We start from the raw sequence: 21478 nt of genomic DNA, 5'->3' as shown, positions 1-21478 counted from the left end.
TGTGCTGCCATGTTCTTTTTAAAGAAAACAGGCTTTCACCCGGCAACCCTTACAAACGAGCCATATTTCTTCAGTCCTTTTATAATTTTATAAAAGGACTTAAGTTAGTTGGTTTAATATGCTAACCAACTAACTAACTAACTAAGATGTAGCTCTTGGATTTTAATTTAGTTTTTGCTGTTTCTTTGACCATGGCCTGACTTTGGAGCAAATTTTCGTGGACGTTTCAAAGACCGTATTGAATCTTTTCCATTTGTGATTATCCTTTCTTGCCCTAGAATGACAAACTTAAAATTATTTGAAAATTTGTTTATTGGTTCCAAGATTACAAGCAGCGTTTGCTTCTCTAAGACCACTGATGCCCTAAGTCTAAGTCCTTATGTCTTTCTTTCTTGGCATTGTGCTAAAACACAGCTCAGTGCTCCTGCTAAGCCTTCTGCTTTTATAGAGGTGCTCACAGTTGCTCATGATCAATTATTCAATCCATTTGATTAGCAGCGCCTGGTTGCCGCTCACGCTCTTAATTGCTATGGAAGCAGTAAGGGTAGATTTACTTGTTTACAGTATTGCATTGAGTCCTGTGGAAACTTTCTTTTTTCTGTAAGTGTCTTTACTTTACTTCATGCTTTGCTTTGTGGTTAACAGTTAAAGTTGTTACTGACTGCAACATGGAAGGCTGTTCAATGAAAGCACAACTGAAAAGTGTTATTCTCTGGGGGGGGGAAGAAACATTGTAAACATCTACCAATTTCTGCCTCTACAAACATAGAGACAAACTCAGAGTTTCAGGCATTTATGGCTATTAGTCTCTGACAACTTGGACAGTAACCTGAAAGTCTCACTAGAGGGCGTTTCACTAGAAAAAGTTGTCGTTTATAAAACAGAAGTGGTTTAGTACATATGGATAATATTTGACATGAAAGCAGAAATCTGGCGTGCCACTTGGAAAATGTTGTAATCTGTGTTTTAGTATTGCAAACAGAACATGACATTTCCAGTGTGTTTTTTGGGCCTTATTTTTTTAGCACATCAAATAAATAACACTTTTCATAGAAATGCTACTTAGTGACAGACAAATCAGAATCTGATAACGTGGGTCTATATACTGTTGCAGCATCTCAAAACATAATCTGTGAAACAGAAGGAGATCACTTACTTTCATAATATTTGTCACTCTTTTTGTGCTTACTTTAGTTTAGATAAATGAAGATACTGAAAAAATGATGAAGGAATTGAATTGACTCCATACTCTGCACACAAACAGAGTAACTAACAATAAAATACAACTAAGTTTAAAGGTTTGCATCACTGAGCTGCTTAATTAACATAGCTTTTTCTTTCCAGTCCAGCTCATTATCTTCTGTAAAGTCTTTGACACACCATAGTTTAGGAATTCCTTGTTAATTAAATAATGATAATTTCTGTCCTCAATCATTCCTGACTTGCTCTTCAGAAATTTGCACCAGTTGTTAAAGTCAAAATGTTGTCCGTGTGTTTATGTGTTTGTTGCTCTGTGACTGCACTCATGCCCCTTGCAAGTATATCATGTGCAGAGTGAGAGCTAATAGGATGTGTTGTCCTCAGCATGCATGCATTTTCATGAGGCATGAGCTCCTGCCTTATCTCATGCCCATCCCTACTTACTGTGCCCAGTAATGTTCATGTCTAATCTGGTGATATTTCTCCATTCAAGTTGAAACGGAGAAACAGGATCAGTCGAGTATTATTGCTAAAAATGAGATGCCCTGCTCTGCTCACTGTGGGGCAGCTAGCACAGACTCTCCCTAACTGATTTAGACTGTCTGTGTGGATGTCTGTGCTTGTGTTTGTCAGGGAAAGGGTGACAGTGCCGAAGGGAGAGAGAGAGAGAGTGAAGGAGAGAGAGATAAAGAAAGGCACAGAAGCAAAGAGAGAGGCCTCGGAGAGAGGAAAAGAAGTATGTCAGTTTCTCTGACAGTTATTTGCACAAATTGTTCATAGATAGGTGTTGTGTATTGATGACTGGAGGTATGTTGTGACAGGTGTCCTGCACTGTGACTGAAAAAGAAGATAGGTAGCATCTCATTATATATATATATAGTAATACTTACAGATGGAGCCATCTGCCACCTTGTAGCCATCAGCTATTATTGCCATCATTATTGTCACTCCAGTTGTCTGCCCTGGTGATGCTAATTAGAGTAAACCACAGCAGCTGAAATAGTAAGCAAAGGTCAATAGGAGAGAAAGAGGGAGAGGAAGACAAATAGTGAAAGAATGAGAGTGCGATAGAGCAGTGACATAGATTCCTCCTCTTTTTCCATAGCCTCATGATGGAAGGGTTTGTGTGCTTGAGTGATCCCAGGAGCTACTATTTTGTTCATGACATTTTGCCCCTGGGAAGATCTCCCAAGGCAAACTTATCATGAGTGAAGAGCCAGACTAAGACGGCAAGACTAGGGGACTAAGTTACCAGGGTTAACAGGGCTCACACCCTTGACTCATACCTGGGGTAGGGGCTTGAGAGCAGGCACTTGACGCCTAGGACTTAGCCGTGCTCAGCAGTGCATAGTCTTCCAATGGGCCCACCATATGTCATAGGGGTTTGAGCAATGTGAAATGAGCAAGTGTCTGGCGTTCCAATCCTTGGATGTAAAAACTGGCTCCTGCTATATGGAATGCCACCTCTCTGGCTAGATATAGTCTGGCTCACTTCAACACATGGCTTATGTTCTGGAACAAGTCTCCTAGAAAGAGGCTGGACTCTACTGCAATCTGGGATTGCCCCTAGCTCTGTTTCTGTATGTTGGGGATTTCCCTGGACGATCAGAATTTTAATTTTTTTTTCCCATGTGCCTTTGGATTTGGGAACTGGTCCTGTATGTTGTTTGAGTCTATGCAACGAAATGAGCACCACACAGCCACACCTTCTTGCCATTGTCCTGCCAGGGGACATCTATATGCACTTGGACAATAACAGTGAAACCTGAGGGTTGTGGAACACTGGACCAGTTCTTTATCATCTCAAGGATATTTGAGGGAGTTTGGGAGTTTGCCCAAGTACATGTACAAGGGTAGCAGGTACACATCTCTGCTATGTGTAGATGTGATTCTGTTGGCTTCATTTTTCCACCTAGTGTGAATCAACTGGGATGAGAATTATCCTCTCCAAGTCTGAGGAAATGGTTTTCAGCTGGAAAATGGGGGCCCTACTGCTGCAAATTTAGGAGTTTATGCAACTTGTTCACAAGTAAGGGCAGAGTGAGAAGTGAAATTGAGAGATATGTTGTGGTGAATAGAAAGTGCAGCATAAAAGTGAAGATGTTTGTTTACTGGTCAGTCTGCATTCCTACCCTCACCTTGGACACCCACCTCAGGTTTGGGTAGTGACTAAAAGAATAAGATCGTGGATGAACTTTCTATAAATGGTGATGTGCTTTCGGCATATCATGATGGGAGGAGGCCCGGGGCAAACCCAGGACACACTGTCTTGGGCTACGTCCACACGTACACGGGTATTTTTGAAAACGGAGATTTTCCGTTTTCGTTTTAAAAATTTATCCCATCCACACGTAAAGGCAGAAATGAAGGAAAACGCTGCTAGGAACTTGCCAAAGCAACAGGTGGCGATATATATTCCTAACTGTGCAGAAATGTTGGCCAATCAGAAGTCTAGAAGCCTCGGTGGGAAAAAGTAAACAAAGCTGGGGCATAGAAGCAGAACTGAGTGGTATGTGTGGAGGGACAGTAACTGTGTGTTTATATGTAAGCATTTAAACACTGCAGAGAGTAGAATTAACAGTAACAGTATTGTAGAAATTCATTTCACCGAAACAATAACGTGGCGCACAGTGTGACGTCAAAAAATGCGCACACCTTTGAGGCTGCGTTTTCTGCGTTTTTCTCGTCCACACCTAAATGCAAAGATGGAGTTTTCAAAAATATCCACCCTGGCCGGAGTTTTTAAAAATCTCCGTTTTCAGTGACCAAAAACGCCGTTTACGTGTGGACGAAAGGTGCAAACGCATAGAAAAATCTGCGTTTTCAAAAATACCCGGGTACGTGTGGACGTAGCCTTGGTCTAGTGTGATCAGGTCGAGGGCGGTCTGCTGACATCACAAACCACACCCAGATACATGGTGGAAAATGGATGGATGGATAGATGACCTTATTCTATCTGTCTCACTTGAGTTTCACATTAAGTCTAATCATCATAGTTGCCAACCCCTTTCTTTTAAAATGTATTTTAAAATCCATCAGTGCTGAGTGATCCAGTGTTTATGTATATTTTTCCAATCTTTCTTTTTAAGGATGGATATAGTTTACCAGAAGATATTTCTTTATAACGCCATTTCAATCTGTTTAATCCTGTGCAGTTTATTGCGATTCATATCAGCATTCATCTTTACTTAGCATAATGAATAAATTGTAATAAACATCATTAGTAAATTAATGAAGTAGTGACAGTGCACAATGAATTTAATGAAGTAACAGCAATGCACTCTGCTTTTAATTCACCTGTTAAGGAGCGTGATGTAAAAATGGCTATAAAAAGGTAAAGAATTTTGCAATAAGAGGTTTTTTTATTGTAAAATGCTGTTAGAGATGATAGTCGTGTTTAACCCCAGTTTTTTTTATTTGTATTTCTTTTGAATGCAGCTCCAGGTCAAGAGTCTTCACTAGAAAAATCCTGGCAGAACTGCTGAGGATCCGCAGAACGAAGAGCAAAGCGCGTAAGAAGATCTTCATAAATGCAAATCAAGAAGAGGAGCTTTCCATCTTTGTGTTGAAATAAACACTTAAAGAGTGGACAACACATACTGGAAACAGGTAGGTGATAAAAATCTATCTTAAGCATAGTGTGTTCAGGCAGAGAAAGACATCATAAAGATGACGTTGCTTTTCATTTTTCAAACCATTTGTCACATGTATATGAAAATATGCCTACATAGTGAATTACATACATGCTGCAATCTTAAGAAATAAAACCAACCTGTCACAAGCTTCTGCCCAGTTGTGTGTTTCTGTGCGTGTGTGTGTGTTTGTGTGTGGCATACAACTTGGCATTAGGGCGAAAGCATTCTTTAGTGTCTTAACAAGCATATATTATGCCATCTTTTTCCACTTTTATTGCACTTATTTTACTGGCAACACTGTAATTAACGTTGGCAGTGTTTCACTTACCACAGTTATTATATTCTGCATGTGCATACGTGAGTGTACTGTGTGTATGTACATGTCAGGCACAGATAAAGTCAAAGAAGTAATTGTTGTAATTATTTCTTTTCCGATCACCCCTTCCCGACTGTGTTAATGTTAGTGAAATTCCTGAGACTCTTGAGACAGATGTAATGCAGAGTAACGGCGCTCAGTTCAACCACCTTTCTATTCACGAAGTGACATATCCGCGCCATTTTATGGTGCTCATATGTCATTAAGTTAATTACTATTGTCAGGAAGAGACTCGGCGCTTCTGACAACAGTGCCGCAAAAAGAAAAGAAAAGAAAAGACAAAAGAAAACAGCAGTTATACATCATTGTGAAAAGATTTGAGTTTTTGTTTTTGGAAGCAAACCAAATCAAACAATGTTTTCACATGTGTAATTATGAGAGGCGACAATTTCTGCTCAAAGTGTGCGCGTAGATGTCGCGTACCTTCTTCTAAGCTTCAAGTAGTTAAAAAGTGAGCTGAGTGTATGCTCCTGGAAATCAGCCAGAAATGCAGTGTTTGTTCTTTCAACCATTTCTGGAACAGCTTCAGTGTATGGTCACACTTTCTGGGCTTTTTTTGCCAAAATGTTATTTCTCATGAGCAACGGGGGATTAGAGGAGGGATGTGTTTCCTTATAACAAGATATATGTAAATACAGGCCGTTCAGTTCTGTTTTATTTGTGACTGTCTGATGCTAACAGACTGCATCCCACAAAGCATCTGTAAAATAAAGAATTGAAACCTGAGCATTTCAACACAATTAATGTCCTTCAGTTTGACTTTAGTCTTCCTCATAATGACTGCCAGATGTTTAGGATTGATCTTTCTTTTTTCTTCCTTTCTTCGCTGCTTAAAGTCCTTATAGCTTGGCAATGGCAGATGGATGAGCGTCTGAACCTCTTAGATCAGGTTTTAGTTTCGGCCATTACCAATGAATGCAGAGTAAAGTGCCTTGGATAGACCTACGACTAATCAGAGCTAAGTGATGGAATAATGTAGACTGACCATGGCGAGCAGAGATGTAGTTATTGGATGTTATCTTTCTCTTATTGCATAAACACTGATTGGCCATGCAGGAGCAAGGATGTGAGGAAATACACCTGAAACGTAGCTCTCTCTTTTAGAATTATGTGCTATGTGAAGTTTTGACTGTTGTTATTAGCTGCGATATGCTTACCTTATACAACAGTGATTTAAGACCTCAACTTTTATGTGAAACGAAAAGTGCTGTGTGATTTGTCCTGACTGTGATAGAGAAGGGGAGGTTTGTAGTTACAGTTGTGAACCTGCCAGTTCCCCTTAGAGCTACAGCCTCATCATATGTAGTGGGTTTAACATAAAAATGAGACTTTGGATCCATAAAACAACGGAAGATAAAATCAGATCATAACAATAATGTGTGTGTGGGCCACATACTGTAAGTATTAAATTATAAGACAGAGTAGGTTCTCTGTCTTTATTGGGTCTTTTTTTTACCAGCCCAACAGTGTTTGTCACCAGTTGCATAATCACTGCTAAAAATGAATGCCTTGAGGCTTTTGTTCTCCTTCTAACTTTCTTAGTATGACCTTTGTGTTTGTTTTTGGTTAGACCGTCATTTCTTGATGTTGAAGTATTTCCAAAAGGCTTTTTAAGGAGACAAAGGCCTGTTTAGTTTTTTCCTAATTTTCTAATTATTTAAAATAAGCACCAGTTCCACAGTAAAAAGGCGTAGTGCAGCTGCGGATTTTAAGATAACGTTTCTTGAAGGGGTTCAATGTATAAGTCCGACCTTCTTTAGCTTTCTGCCTGGGAATTTGTATTCGAGGGCACAAGATTGTTCTGAATTTTGGTGTTCACTTTTAGCAATAGAGACGTCCAGTGATATAAGTATAGTCTCATGGAAAGGGTTAGTAACTGGGGGAAATGTTGCATTCATTGTCCCCCATTAAGTGATTGCTTTAAATAACATGTTCTGACTGTATGGCTTACAAGCTCAAACAACATTGGACTTCTTTGGCATCCCTGTGCTCAGGAATTGCATAATCAAATTAATGTGACAATGCCCCAACCTGTTCTCCTCTCAGTGCGTCAAATGCTGCAATTCTGTTAGACAGGTGTCACATTGATACCCACAAGGTGTCCTTAGGCAGAAATAGCTTGCTGGTCACTATTGTTTAGGAATTAACACATTGTTAGTAGATACGCGCAGAACTTGCCATTACCGTTTGCACATTATTGTAATTGGGGCAACTTAGTAAATCTGGCTGTTAGCAGTATAATGATTTTGACTTTTTCATACCAATATTTGTTTTGGTTTCATTCATGAGTGAACATTCAGTTCACTCATTAAATATCTATTTGGCCCTAATTTTAATATCTTAGAGGCCCAGAAGTAGAGATTTGTTCAAGAGGTGGATGGTACTAATGTGTCCCAAAAGACGTTACCCCTTTTTTCTGAGTACCAGCATACTAGTGTCACCTACCCTGTAAGAATTATTAATGAAAAGCAATAGCTGCTAGAAAAACAGTGGTAGTTTATTCCTTTTTTGTGCAGTGGGATTTGCAAATGTTGACCCCTATTCCTCAAAGACAGACATGGTTTCAAGCAAAGATTGTGTGTCATCCACATAGATTCCAGCATACGCATGCTCTCAGCATGACTGCAGTGCCTTTATATGTGCCTTTATATGCGCTACCAGTCACTATGAGCTCAAGCCTCTCTGCTGGAGCTAGAAGTCCTGTCTCATCACAAGGAAACCCTTTATTCACAGCAGCAGGTACTTCTCGCTTAAATAAAAAATAATGATGTATGCAGGGACTGCAAAAAATCTGCAAATCAATCTAGAATCAGTCAAATAAAGTTGAAAATGTTTAATCTGAGAAAGACATCATTCCTAGTGTTACCTTAATGCAGATTTACCGATATGTTTTTAAAAATTGCAAAAGAGCTCATTGATTAAAACAAAAAGGAAAACCCAGAAACAACCCTTAAGATTTTAATGTAAAAAAAGAGGATATTTATCTTAAGAAAGCCACACCTAAAATTAATAAATAAATAAACATTTGTTTGTGTTTGATTTAAAAAAATCAACCACAGTGGGTGCAAAATATAACTGATAGCGCTGCCCAGGACACAGTGACAAGCATTGCTGCCTTACTTGTATATTTAACGACCTAATTGGCTTGCAGGATGAAATGTGCCCTTTTTGCATACAAATCTCTATTTAAAGGGGAAGTGCTAATCATAAATATCAAGGCCAAATTCAGTTCCTGACCTACTTGCCGTAAAACTGTGGAAGATTTATGCCTGCAAGTCAAAGATCTAAATCATTAACATTTCAGGTTTTTCCATATAGCGTCATACCATTTAATTGTCATATTTGCAGAAGTGAACATTTAATTCCTTTTGAAAACCTACAAAGGTGAGATACTCCAATAAATTATGCCTAAAATTGTTGCTTTTTACAGTTACAGAGGACTTTTGTCTTCTTTGGTTTTCCCACTGATTTGTTTGACGACCTGTATCCTCAGTGCTCATCTGAAATGCCACTCATGGTTATAATTCATAATGGGCACATTAATATTGTGGAGAAAGTGAACTGGCTTGATTTTTAAGGCAATTTTTAAAAGAGATGTGTTTATATGTGCTGACAAAATATAGAACACGTGTGTGTTTTGTGCTTTTGAAGCCTCAGGTTGATAGAAATTCATCTGAACTATGACTCCAAAAAAAAGAATTTGTTTATAGCTTCACCACTAAAAGTTCTTCTAAAAACACTATCAAACCCACCAAGGATTGACATAGACAAAGACCAGATTTGAAAGCCAGCTTGTGGGAGGGTTTTAAATGGGGAAATCTCTGGAAGAAACACAGGAATTATAGATGAAAACTATCACCAAACCAGCATCACAGACTGTTTGAAATTCATGCAAAATGCCTACAGAAGTTTCTAGTTTCTGCTAAACTAGGGAATACTCACTTTGAAGGGAACAGAAGAATATTATTTCTGTGTGTTCAGGTATATCATTTTTGTCTGTAGGATGTATATCAAAGAGGATCAAATGTTTTGAGGTTCAAATACATTGTGCAACCAGTGATTTTCCTTTTTGTTTCCTTGCTTTTGATGACTAACTTATTTGGCCACATGGTAGCTGACTTTCTTACATTCCGAAGCCTTTCAACTTTGTGTTAATATTGAGAAACATCAAATTTCTGTAAAACAAAAAAAATGTGTCAAACTTGGGAACTTCATGGTAAAGTCTTATCGGTTGGAGGTGCTAGTGATTGAAGTTTTAAAGACATAGTCAAGGGTGAAGGGCTTTGCAGGATATTGCAGCTTCACATTATTATGACATTTGATTTCTCGCCGTAGTTTTAGCCCAAAATAATGAGTTCAGTCTGAAGTCTAATCTAATGATTACAAGGAACCTGCCACTTAGGAATACATCGGTGAAGTGATTCATATTCAAAAGATTTAACATTTGCGGCTTCTACTGTTCATCTTACAGCACAGTGCAAATTTTTGTGCTTGCAATGCAATAATTCTTTGCCAAGTAAGTTGACTATGAAAGCAATTAAAGTCCATGAAGTATTTTAACTTTAACTGATATTGTTGGTCTGTTTTCACTGTTTTTATTGTTTACTCCATGGGCAGTAAAACAGTAATACATGGGCAGTAATTGCCACTAATGAAGGTGTTGTTAAAGCCAAAGGGAGCAGATTCACAAGGGCACACTATACCATATTTTTCTAAGAGTTGCCCTGTATGAGCAAATTAGTTCTTATATAATGTGTTTGGGGCATTCACTTTATTTTTCTGCATGTTTACATAGTGTGAGAATATCCTAATAAACAGGGATTTGGCATGTTCACACCTGCAGACATATTTGTGAACAAATGTGTAAGCTCTGCATGCTTTTCACGGCTCTTATGATGGACTGTGGCCAAGAGCATTTGCATAAACTCTATTTGGAGGCAAATACAACATAATGACTCTTGTTCAAGTCCTCGTTTTCACTGAGAGAGGTGTGGCCCTCACCCGCTCCGTTGTACTCACACCTACACCTTTGCCACTTTGAGAAGGAGTAAATATGCAGCTCGCGAAGTCGGATGGACGGCAAATTTGAGCCTTTGTCTTTGGGGAAGGGATATTTTATCATACCGTTTTCACATGTGCGACAGCAATTATCTGTTTAAATTCCGCTTTCATCCCATTTAACCATCAATCTAGCAAATCCTGCTTTAATTATGAGCCATGCCTTTTCCTCCCCCTAAACTCAATCAGAACAAATAAAAGAGCCTTTTCAGCTATAATGGGATTATCGATCGGGTGGCAGCCTGAGACTTTGTGTATGTTTGTGTCTGGCTATGTGCGCGTGAGAAAACTAAGCCATGTGTGAATGTGTTATTGTGTATCTGTGGGTGTAGAGCAGTTTGAAACAGATAAATTGAAAGACATTTGGGGTGTGTGTGTGTGTGTATGTGTGTCAGTGCTGTCTGGAGTCTTGTCCATGTATATGGGTGCTGTCAGTGAAGGGCTGAAGGAATGAAGCATTAAATTACCTCGCAGTTTGAGTCTCATCGAGTGTGTGACAGGTTTTACTGATGAGTTCTGAGCTTTTTCAACTTTTGCCCACCAACACTTTGCTATGCACACATGCAACACACCGAATGCGGTCAAGGGTGTTAAGTGATGCATTTGCTTATCTGCATACACTGACCTGCAAGGCTATGCTGCACAGTGTCGAGATGAAATATTATTTTACATTCATAATCTATGTTACTATTCATAATCCTTATTATTACTGTTGTATCATTTATGATTTATCATTATTGTCATTTCATTGACACATTTATTGAAACTGGTGAGGTTATATTAAAGTCTGTATTTCAGGTGTTAGTATAAGCACATAATCTTTCATTGCAGGTGCAACTGTAATCATGTTATACACATATTGCATAATTAAAGGGTTGAAGCTCGGTTAAGTTAATTAATGGTTTGAAGCTACGGGCAGCGCGATGTCTGGCCGATCAGTGGAGCAAAGTTCAAGCTGGAAGGATTGCTTATATATATACAATTTAACATATATTTTCTAAGATTGTTTAAGAAAGGAAATAAAGGCTGTGTGCCCTGTGCTGTGGAGTTTGCCTGGTAACAGATGATGTAGAGGGGGGTCATGCACTTAGATTAACGACACAGACACATAGCCTGTCTGGGTAAACTGATTGCAAGTGTTGTTTAAGTCTAGAAAAGTGTAATAACAGGATGCATCTGGGAGGCGGTGGAGGAACTGAAAGAGGAACTGTTCTGTTTTAGTGACGCGAGTTACTGGTCATCATAAGTATAAATATTACAACCACCTATTGTCAGGCGGGAGATGGAGCCTGATGTTTTGCAGACCCTATCTTCACCACATAAATGTGTTTTAATAAAATCATTTGTGTTGACCCACTATGGACTTTCAGTCGTATGTCTCTTCCTCAAAATTCGAACCGCGACAACAGTGAAATACTTTTGGCCTCTTTTTATTTTTTACATTTAGATGTGTATACTTCCATAGTGTAGTGAGAAATGCATTAGCTTGGTCTGTGAAAGGTTCTAGCTTGGTTTGCGTCTGGAAAAGCATCCTGTGTAAAGCTCTGCCAAGTCAAACATGCGACATAACCACTTGTGACAAGGGACCAGCTGAAAGTAACTCTTTATTTTTTTTCTGGTTCTGCCTGAGGTTTCTTCCTGTTAAAAGGGAGTTTTTCCTTCCCACTGTTGCCATGTGCTTGCTCAAATTGAATTGAATTGAACTGAGACAAAATTGACACAAATGGCCCCAAGAAGTCCTCATATACGAGTATTATATTTATCCAACACTTACCTCAACCTTGTTCTTATAAAGGCACAAGCAGTTTTTTTTAAAGACAGCTTGTGAAGCTAGAACATGTTGCTAACATTTAGCTACGTTTGCCAAAAGTATTTACAGAAATGATGGATTAAATTAAAATCACTGCAGCTGAAAAGCTGCCTGCATATGCCTCAATAGTCTGTGCATCACCTTTTAACAGTGGAGTGGTGCACAGTTTGTGCATGCAATAACCAGAAGCATGTAATTGTTATTAGTAATTGCTATGCTGACTAATTCGGGTTAAGCAGGCATCAGTCTATGCAGTATAACAGTGGGCTATGTGAATTATACAACAGCGTAAATATTAATTATATCATTTCGTACTGAGAAATGTGAATGTTGTTTTTATTGACCGGCCTGGTTGTTTTTACTTGATATAACAACTAGCAGATGTGTAGCACCAGTGAGGAGATACGCCTTTGCTTGTGTTGTGTGTTCGAAAAGCACATTGTAAACTGACAAGGAAGCATATTTAATATTTTTTGATTAGTAGCTTCTTCTTCTGTCCATCCATCTGCACATTCTCAATCCAGATTCTAATCCAGTACATGAGAATGGATAGAGCAAACATACGGCCCAATAAATATTATTACAGGACTCTCTTTTTAGTAAATATCACACTTCTTAACTGTTTATTGTGTGATGTAACGGTGCACAGACTTTTCGCTGTATTTACATGGAAATTGCATAGTGGTACGTGTGGAAAATGTGTTAATAAGGTGACGCAAGTGGAAAACATCTGCTGTCAGGAAATGTAATTATGTAAATGTTATTCTGCTGCCACCAAATTATGTTATAGTGTCTCTCCTTTCTGCACCTTTGGTTATTTGTATGATTAAAATACAGCTTAAATAGACTGTAATGTGAGAACTTTGATATATACTTAGAAAGCAGAACATAGTTTAGTTTCCAAGTTCCAAATTATTTGAAACACTGGCTGTGTTTAATATAACCTGCCAAATTTACATATAACATAAAACAAAGAAATGAAATAAGTTGGTAGGAGTTATAGTCCTTTCACTGTGTCCTGGCCTCTTCTACTCTTTTCTTGCGTAGTAGTGTAGTAGACAGTATACTCTCAGTGTACTGCATCTACCATTCAATAATACTGCTCTCTTTAGGTTGCATCATTGGTGCAGCTTCCTGTATATTTTTAATATATACAGTGGGGCAAAAAAGTATTTAGTCAGCCACCGATTGTGCAAGTTCCCCCACCTAAAATGATGACAGAGGTCAGTAATTTGCACCAGAGGTACACTTCAACTGTGAGAGACAGAATGTGAAAAAAAAATCCATGAATCCACATGGTAGGATTTGTAAAGAATTTATCTGTAAATCAGGGTGGAAAATAAGTATTTGGTCAATAACAAAAATACAACTCAATACTTTGTAACATAACCTTTGTTGGCAATAACAGAGGTCAAACGTTTACTATAGGTCTTTACCAGGTTTGCACACACAGTAGCTGGTATTTTGGCCCATTCCTCCATGCAGATCTTCTCGAGAGCAGTGATGTTTTGGGGCTGTCGCCGAGCAACACGGACTTTCAACTCCCGCCACAGATTTTCTATGGGGTTGAGGTCTGGAGACTGGCTAGGCCACTCCAGGACTTTCAAATGCTTCTTACGGAGCCACTCCTTTGTTGCCCGGGCGGTGTGTTTTGGATCATTGTCATGTTGGAAGACCCAGCCTCGTTTCATCTTCAAAGTTCTCACTGATGGAAGGAGGTTTTGGCTCAAAATCTCACGATACATGGCCCCATTCATTCTGTCCTTAACACGGATCAGTCGTCCTGTCCCCTTGGCAGAAAAACAGCCCCATAGCATGATGTTTCCACCCCCATGCTTCACAGTAGGTATGGTGTTCTTGGGATGCAACTCAGTATTCTTCGTCCTCCAAACACGACGAGTTGAGTTTATACCAAAAAGTTCTACTTTGGTTTCATCTGACCACATGACATTCTCCCAATCCTCTGCTGTATCATCCATGTGCTCTCTGGCAAACTTCAGACGGGCCTGGACATGCACTGGCTTCAGCAGCGGAACACGTCTGGCACTGCGGGATTTGATTCCCTGCCGTTGTAGTGTGTTACTGATGGTGACCTTTGTTACTTTGGTCCCAGCTCTCTGCAGGTCATTCACCAGGTCCCCCCGTGTGGTTCTGGGATCTTTGCTCACAGTTCTCATGTTCATTTTGACCCCACGGGATGAGATCTTGCGTGGAGCCCCAGATCGAGGGAGATTATCAGTGGTCTTGTATGTCTTCCATTTTCTGATGATTGCTCCCACAGTTGATTTTTTCACACCAAGCTGCTTGCCTATTGTAGATTCACTCTTCCCAGTCTGGTGCAGGTCTACAATACTTTTCCTGGTGTCCTTCGAAAGCTCTTTGGTCTTGGCCATGGCGGAGTTTGGAGTCTGACTGTTTGAGGCTGTGGACAGGTGTCTTTTATACAGATGATGAGTTCAAACAGGTGCCATTCATACAGGTAACGAGTGGGGGACAGAAAAGCTTCTTACAGGAGACGTTACAGGTCTGTGAGAGCCAGAGATTTTCCATGTTTGAGGTGACCAAATACTTATTTTCCACCCTGATTTACGAATAAATTCTTTACAAATCCTACCATGTGAATTCATGGATTTTTTTTCACATTCTGTCTCTCACAGTTGAAGTGTACCTCTGGTGCAAATTACTGACCTCTGTCATCATTTTAAGTGGGGGAACTTGCACAATCGGTGGCTGACTAAATACTTTTTTGCCCCACTGTATGGCACGCAGAAAAAAGGCTAAATGATGATCAGCATTGCTCATGAGCTGTTTGCCTTGCTTTGCCTGTGCATGCATAGATATTTCTGTGTTGTTTCATTCCCTCATGTAACTCATTTATGCCTGCATCAGTGCACTCAAAAACAGAACAGGCAGTTAACACAGGTGTGTTGCACACATGTGCCTAGCAACACAGAATCTAGTCCACAACAAATTAAAGAGAGGGATCAAACCTGATAAAGTGAAAAAAGGAAAGAAAATTCACATATCAAGTCATGACTCGTCCCGATGTAAGTTCTTCTCTCACTCGTCCTATCTCTCTCTTGCAAAGGAAAAACTTTTTAACAGTACCTCATATTTTTATAGCTGCCAACATCCTTCATTCTTTCTCTCAGCTCAGCTCTTTGAAGTGTTAATCTGGGTGCCAGGTCTGCTGGCTAATGAAGCTGAAGCCTTGAAGTAATTATCAGTACCTTGTGCTTGTAAGAGTGCCAGTGACAGAAAAAGAACTGAGTAGAAATTGCAATTATTGCTGTAAATGCAATTTTAGTTTTGAACATTTTTTGCATCTGTGCGGGAGACAGTCGATTGTGAAGAAATGTTTTATTTTTGTCATCTATCTATCTATCTGTCTATCTGTCTATCTGTCTGTCTGTCTGTCTGTCTAGTATAAACTGACATTCAATAAGTTGTGAGAGTTTTATACAGTGATAGTCTTTTTACATGTATTTATTTATACACTATTTTCTTTTTACTTTCAATAACTGTTAAATCAGTGAAGTGTTTCTAGTAATCATTTTCAGTAGGAATGCACCAATAGATCAGCACATTTCTTTTTGAGCCATACGTTTCCTATGGAAATTGAGTTGTGTTTTATAAACTAATGTAATACACCTTTGCAATGACTTTTGCTGGTTCATTGTCTTGCTCTTTTGGTAATAATTCCTTGTTATCATCAGTTTATAGATACATGTAGGTGCTTAGACTGACAAAATAAATATACTTTGACTTTTTAATTAGCTGCCGACATGAGTGACCTTCTGAGAATCTTTACTAATTGGTTCCTAAAACTCCTGCAAATGTTCATACTGACTGTCTTCAGCTTTTGTGTCGATAGATGTGTTGTCTGAACCTAGCACTAGCTCTAGCGCTAGCAATAGCCATGCCAACAATCTGTAGTGTTACAGCGCATCCATCACTGAAAACACAGGCACGTGCACGCGTAAAACTGTACTTTGTGTTCTCTGACAACATATGAGGTAAACTCTGCCATTGCAAAAATGGCCCATGTATCAGTTGCATATGCTCACATATTTCTTGAGGCATCCTCTCCATTAGAAGAAGAGAAGACATGAGACATTTTGATGGATGGGCCAATCTTTAAATGAAGCCGATCTAATAGGAGACATACAGATTATGGGAGAAGACAAACCTTAAATAGACATTATGGCTTATAGTATATTTTTTTCTGTTGCATCGAAATGGAGAACGTTTAAATTTGAGAAAGCAAGGGCAAGGCTTTGAGTATTTATCTAGAAGGAGAGAATGAGTTTACATGAGCCTTATTTCATTTATGCTAATCTATGCTGACATTCACATTATGGTGGTGCACTCCACCAGACAAGGAGAAATGTTCCTAATCTCTGCAGGATACGAGAAAAATGGCTTTTGGTTGTATACTATTGTATATTATTGTGTAATCTTTTTTTCTTTTTTTTTTGCATGCACAATTTAATGGATGCTCTTCTAAGAACTCCTAGTAATTATGCAACCCCTGCAGTAACCTCTGCAGGGGGTTGCTGTTTCTCATAACCAAGCAAGATTAATTTAGTGTCTAACAGTTGAGCACAGACACCAAACAGATGATTATTAATATTTACAAAATAGGTGGAAGAGGGAAAAGAGAATTCAGAATGGATGGATGGATGTATAAAGTATTGTTCTATAAAATAATGCCTGCAAAATAACAAACATAGTTTAGGCTTATGATTTCCCAGAGGTATGACCACCAAACCTAGAGAGTGGGAAGACACAGTAGGAGAAAATGTAGAAGAGACATCCTCCATATGCAGTGAGCCATACATGTTGCATAAGCTGACCTATCTTGAAGCAACTATAATCAGATCAGTATGCTTGAAAAAACTTGATCCAGTAGCAACAACAGCCGTTCAGCAAAAAGGGTATGATAAATGACAATGAGAGTTTGAGGCAGAGGAAGAAAGAGAAATATCATCAAAGAAAATATCATTCACATCATTCAGAGAACCATCCCGTGGAGATTTCATGCATCCGTAACCAGCTTGGGGTTTTCTTTGGCTACATTTTTTTTCATGGGCAGATACAGCTTAAAAAAGTACTGTATTTGTGTGTCTGTGTGTGTGAGTGTGTTTTTACTGTGTACCATGTATGTTTTATGAGTGCTTTGATATTGTAAGGTCTTTGCGATCTTTAATGTTCAGTCCTGTCAGCGTAAGAGGGACGTGGTGGGATGGATGTAGGTGTGCCCTTGGAGATAAGTGAATCACCATATACACTATGTCCACTATGACTCCTCGTTCATACAGAACACTGATAAAAAGGTTTTCACGAGCAGTTGCGGGATGGTTCAGACCAGCTTTTACAAGGTTCTTGAACCCAGCGCTGTCCACAGATTTCCCTTTTTTTACGTCATTGGTTTTTGAGAGCAAGCAGTTTGCTCTGAAAGATTTCTTGGACTTTAAGACCTCATCTTGACCTCCGGTTATACTGGTAACTGCAATTTCTTACTTATACTACTAAATGGGACCACCTGGAAGCCCTGTGCTATCTTCTTCTAATAGCCTTCGCCTCCTTCTCAGGATTATTCTGTTTTTTCTAGGTGGCTGATTAGAGGAGCCCCTGGATACTGATTGCATGGATAAGTAATAGCAGTTGTAGTAGCTTTGAAATTTGCATAATGATGACTGTGAACAAGCCATAGTTCTTGTAAGCTAATTGAGCTTGTTCTGTTGCCTCTCTACAACCTTTATTTCTATCTTAAAATAAGAATGTGTTTTAAAGTGAGTACTGGGTACTGCATCAGCCCTCACTGAACAGACAGATATACAAGTCATCTCGGCTTTTATGATGAGGTTTAAAACTTTGCTTTGTGATAAAGCTAGTAATGAGTTAGCCATTAGTTACCATGCTCTAGTCTCAGGCTGACCTGGAACATTATGTTATGAAGTTATCACTTCTCATCCAGTCCTGTAGTTTTCTGTAGGGTTTTATTCTGTTTGCTGTTCTTGGTGCTTTTATGTCCCTTTTTTTATTCCCTGCAAGAGATCTCTTCTTATTAAACAGGGGTTCTTCCTCCCCACTGTTGCCAAGTGGATTGTCTGATTGCTGAGAGAGTCTCTCCTATATGATAGGGTCTTGTGATGACTGTTGCTGTGAATGACATGCATATGAAGCTTAAATGATGTATTGCTACACATTCTATTTTTATCTGGCCCGGTAGATTCTGGGATTTTCCTCTATTGTTTTGATCCAGTTATTTTTTAAGAAATAAACACCAACCAAGTCTCCTGCTTGCACTAAGAGAACTGTATGAGCTTGTTAACATACTCTGGATGAAAATTTTATAACAAATAATTCATGAAGGAGTGGTGCACTAATGTGCTCAGTACTGCCCAAAAAGTAGCAACTTCCAGGAATAACTGAACTAAGACACAGCATAGTGAGTCGGAGTTTATCTCCTAAGCAATGGTGTGTTTTATTCAGCCTTTTTTTTCTGTGCCGTTTCTCATGTCACTCTGTGCTGCAGCCTTCTCCTCCAGTAAGCAAATGTGTCACTAAAAAAATTTGGGTATACCGTCATTTTTAGTCACAGGAAGTTTTTACTGGGTCATCATTTGTATGTGGCGAAGTCTCAATTAAGATGCACGCACACATACACCTATCGCTGCGCACACATACAGTGCTAAGAAGATGAAACTAGAGCAGCAAATGAGGAACAGTATGTCGTCTGAGACTTAGCCCCGCGTTATTTTAAACCTGGGAAGCATGTCAGGGTTATACTATCTAGGTAGCCCAGAATAGGAGTGATCTGTTAGCCACCTAGCAGATACTGAATGAGTTGGTAAATAGCTGTAAAGGTTGTTTCAAAGACAATCCAACTCACACATAGGCTCACTGTCACTTAAGGCCCAATATATATATAATAAATATAGTACCAACTGAGGATTGTTTAAATGCCACAGCCTGCTTAAGTTGCCGACCATGTCCTTCCCTTTATGATCACAGTGTATCCTCTTCCGATGGGTGCTTCCAGCAGGTGAATGTGCAGTAGTGGCATGTATGCAGCAAGCAGGTGAATTCTGCACATTTAGTGAATTAAATAAGAATAGACAATGGGACATGTCCTTCAGTATCTGCGCTGCTCTAGTCCAGCATCTCCTGGTGTAAGTGTCCTGAAGCGGGGGGAGAGCAATCCTGCAGCAGCGTTCTGTTGTACGGATCACTCTCTGAAGAGCTTTTTAGTCTTTAACACAGCTGTTCTGAAACCAGGATGTGATGTTCTGTGTGAGGATGCTCTCCACAGCGCCTGTATAGAAAATCCTGAGGATCTCTGGAGAGACCCTGAACTTCCTCAGTTGTCGTAGGTGGTACAGGCGCTGCCTAGCCTTTTTGGTCTGGACCTGAATGTGGGCAGACCATGTCAGGTCTGAGGAGATGTGGACACCGAGATACTTGAAGGACTACATCCTCTCCACTGGAGCTCCATTGATGATAATGGGCTTGTAGTCTCTGTGCTGACTCCTTCTGAAGTCCACCACCAGCTCCTTGGTCTTGCCAACGTTCAACTGGAGATGGTTGTCCTGGCACAATGATGCCAGATTCTTCACTTCATCCATGTAGGCCGTCTCATCGTTGTTGGAGATGGCACCCAACACCACTGTGTCGTCAGCAAACTTCACAATGGTGTTGGAGCCGATCTGTCCACCCACGGTTTCTGGTTTGGGAATGTGGTGACTCACGCAGTGGGGATAATCTCCTCCACTAGCATATTGACGAAGCATATTGCTACTTCTGTAAACTCGTTGATGTCAACTGCGCATGCTCTGAACATGTCCCAGTCGACGTCGTTGAGTGCGTCCTGAACCGTAGCTTCTGATTGGGCAGACCAATGTTTCACCTCCCTTGTGGTTACTTCTTCCCTCCATATGTTTTGTTTATACTGGGGAATGAGGAAGATGGCGTTGTGGTCAGACTTCCCAAAAGCCGGGTGTGAGACAGCTTTGTAGCCCTGCTTGTATGGCATGTAGCAGTGGTCCAAAATTTGATCCCCCCTCATCGGACACAAGACATGCTGGTAGAAGTTGAGGTTGTCTGAGGTTTGCTTTATTAAAGTCTCCTGCTACAATGGCAAACAATTCCAAGGAATGGAAACAGTGGGAACTGGTTCTCAACAAGAACCGGTTTTCGATACCCATCCCTACTGATTGACACACCTGAATGTTGCTCTGAATGTTCATTTTCCTCCTTGGGAATGTTTATTTTGGAGTCATTATTCAGTTTGTCATATTCATGGCAGATTTACACCACCTCTTCTCTGAAACCATACTGACTGACTTTTAGTGTTTTCACTGCTATGCATGGCAATGAATGGGAGTTGGTTGTGATTTGTAACAGAAATTACAGCCCTTCCAAGTGGCAATCAAGCCAGTAAGTTCTCCACCTTCAGGATAATTATACCTTCATGCTATATTAGGCCTCATTTACCCGCTATGCCATAACTTACATGACTTCTAGTTTAGGGAACGCTGAGAAAAACCTATAGGCACACATATATCTGAAATATGAAATTATTCACCAAGATGAATGTGTCCAAATGAGCTTCTTATCATTACTGTGCACTTTTGCTAAAGTTGTGATATTCACTTCTATTTATGTGTATGAAAGTGAGACATGTTTGGCTTACAGAAAAGTGAGAATGCAGTGTAGCAGCCAGCAGTCTATGAAACCATTGTTCTAACAACCAAAGCCATTGTTCTTCCAACCAGCTTCTGTTTCTGTATGATCACACACCATATGTTGAAGATATGCCCACGTACACATATAAAGAAATAATGATGCCCACGACAGAACGAGGACAAAAAACAAGCTATAAATATATATAGATGTGTGTTTACTTGCATCCGTTACTGTGTAAATCAGTCCACCATCAGCCATTGCTGGACATGATTACCACTCAGAGATAGGTAGAGCCACTTGGGCTTTTTAAAAATCTGATCTCCTGCTGGGGCTTACTGGAGGGTGACAGCTAGAAAAGAGAAAGAAAGAAGAAAAAGCCAGCATAATTATTGGAATATAGTCTTACCCTCACCGAGCTGTCAAAAAGGTGAGAGAGAGGTTGGCAGAGACAGGGGAAAGCACGAAAACCAATAATGATGGCTTCGAACATTTCTAAAGCAGCCTAGGGACAATAGAAGTTATAATGAGGCTTGTTTTTGTTATCTGTCTTAGAGTGTCATCTAAAAAAAAAACGAACCCCAAAACAGCTGTTTACTTTCCTCACCATTCTTCTGTATCATCTTGCTCTCCCTGTCAGTCCTGTTGCCTCTGTGTTTCTCCCTCTCTTTATCACTTTCTCACATTCTTTCTATCTTCTGGCAGTTGTCC

The 21478-nt window shown here is 39.7% G+C and overlaps 1 protein-coding gene across 1 annotated transcript in view; it reads left to right on the top strand.

Annotated features, from left to right (window-relative positions):
- elfn2b (extracellular leucine-rich repeat and fibronectin type III domain containing 2b) overlaps positions 1–21478 on the top strand; it is a 74894-nt gene that overhangs the window by 18184 nt on the left and 35232 nt on the right. The window contains exon 2 of the mRNA XM_080904517.1: positions 4639–4809. The gene's annotated coding sequence lies outside the window, so the exon portion shown is untranslated. The remainder of the gene's footprint in view (positions 1–4638; positions 4810–21478) is intronic.

The sequence above is a fragment of the Rhamphochromis sp. 'chilingali' genome, assembly GCF_963969265.1.
Source record: "Rhamphochromis sp. 'chilingali' genome assembly, chromosome: 15".
Classification (NCBI taxonomy): Eukaryota; Metazoa; Chordata; class Actinopteri; order Cichliformes; family Cichlidae; genus Rhamphochromis; species Rhamphochromis sp. 'chilingali'.
This window is presented reverse-complemented; position numbering and strand designations above follow the sequence as displayed.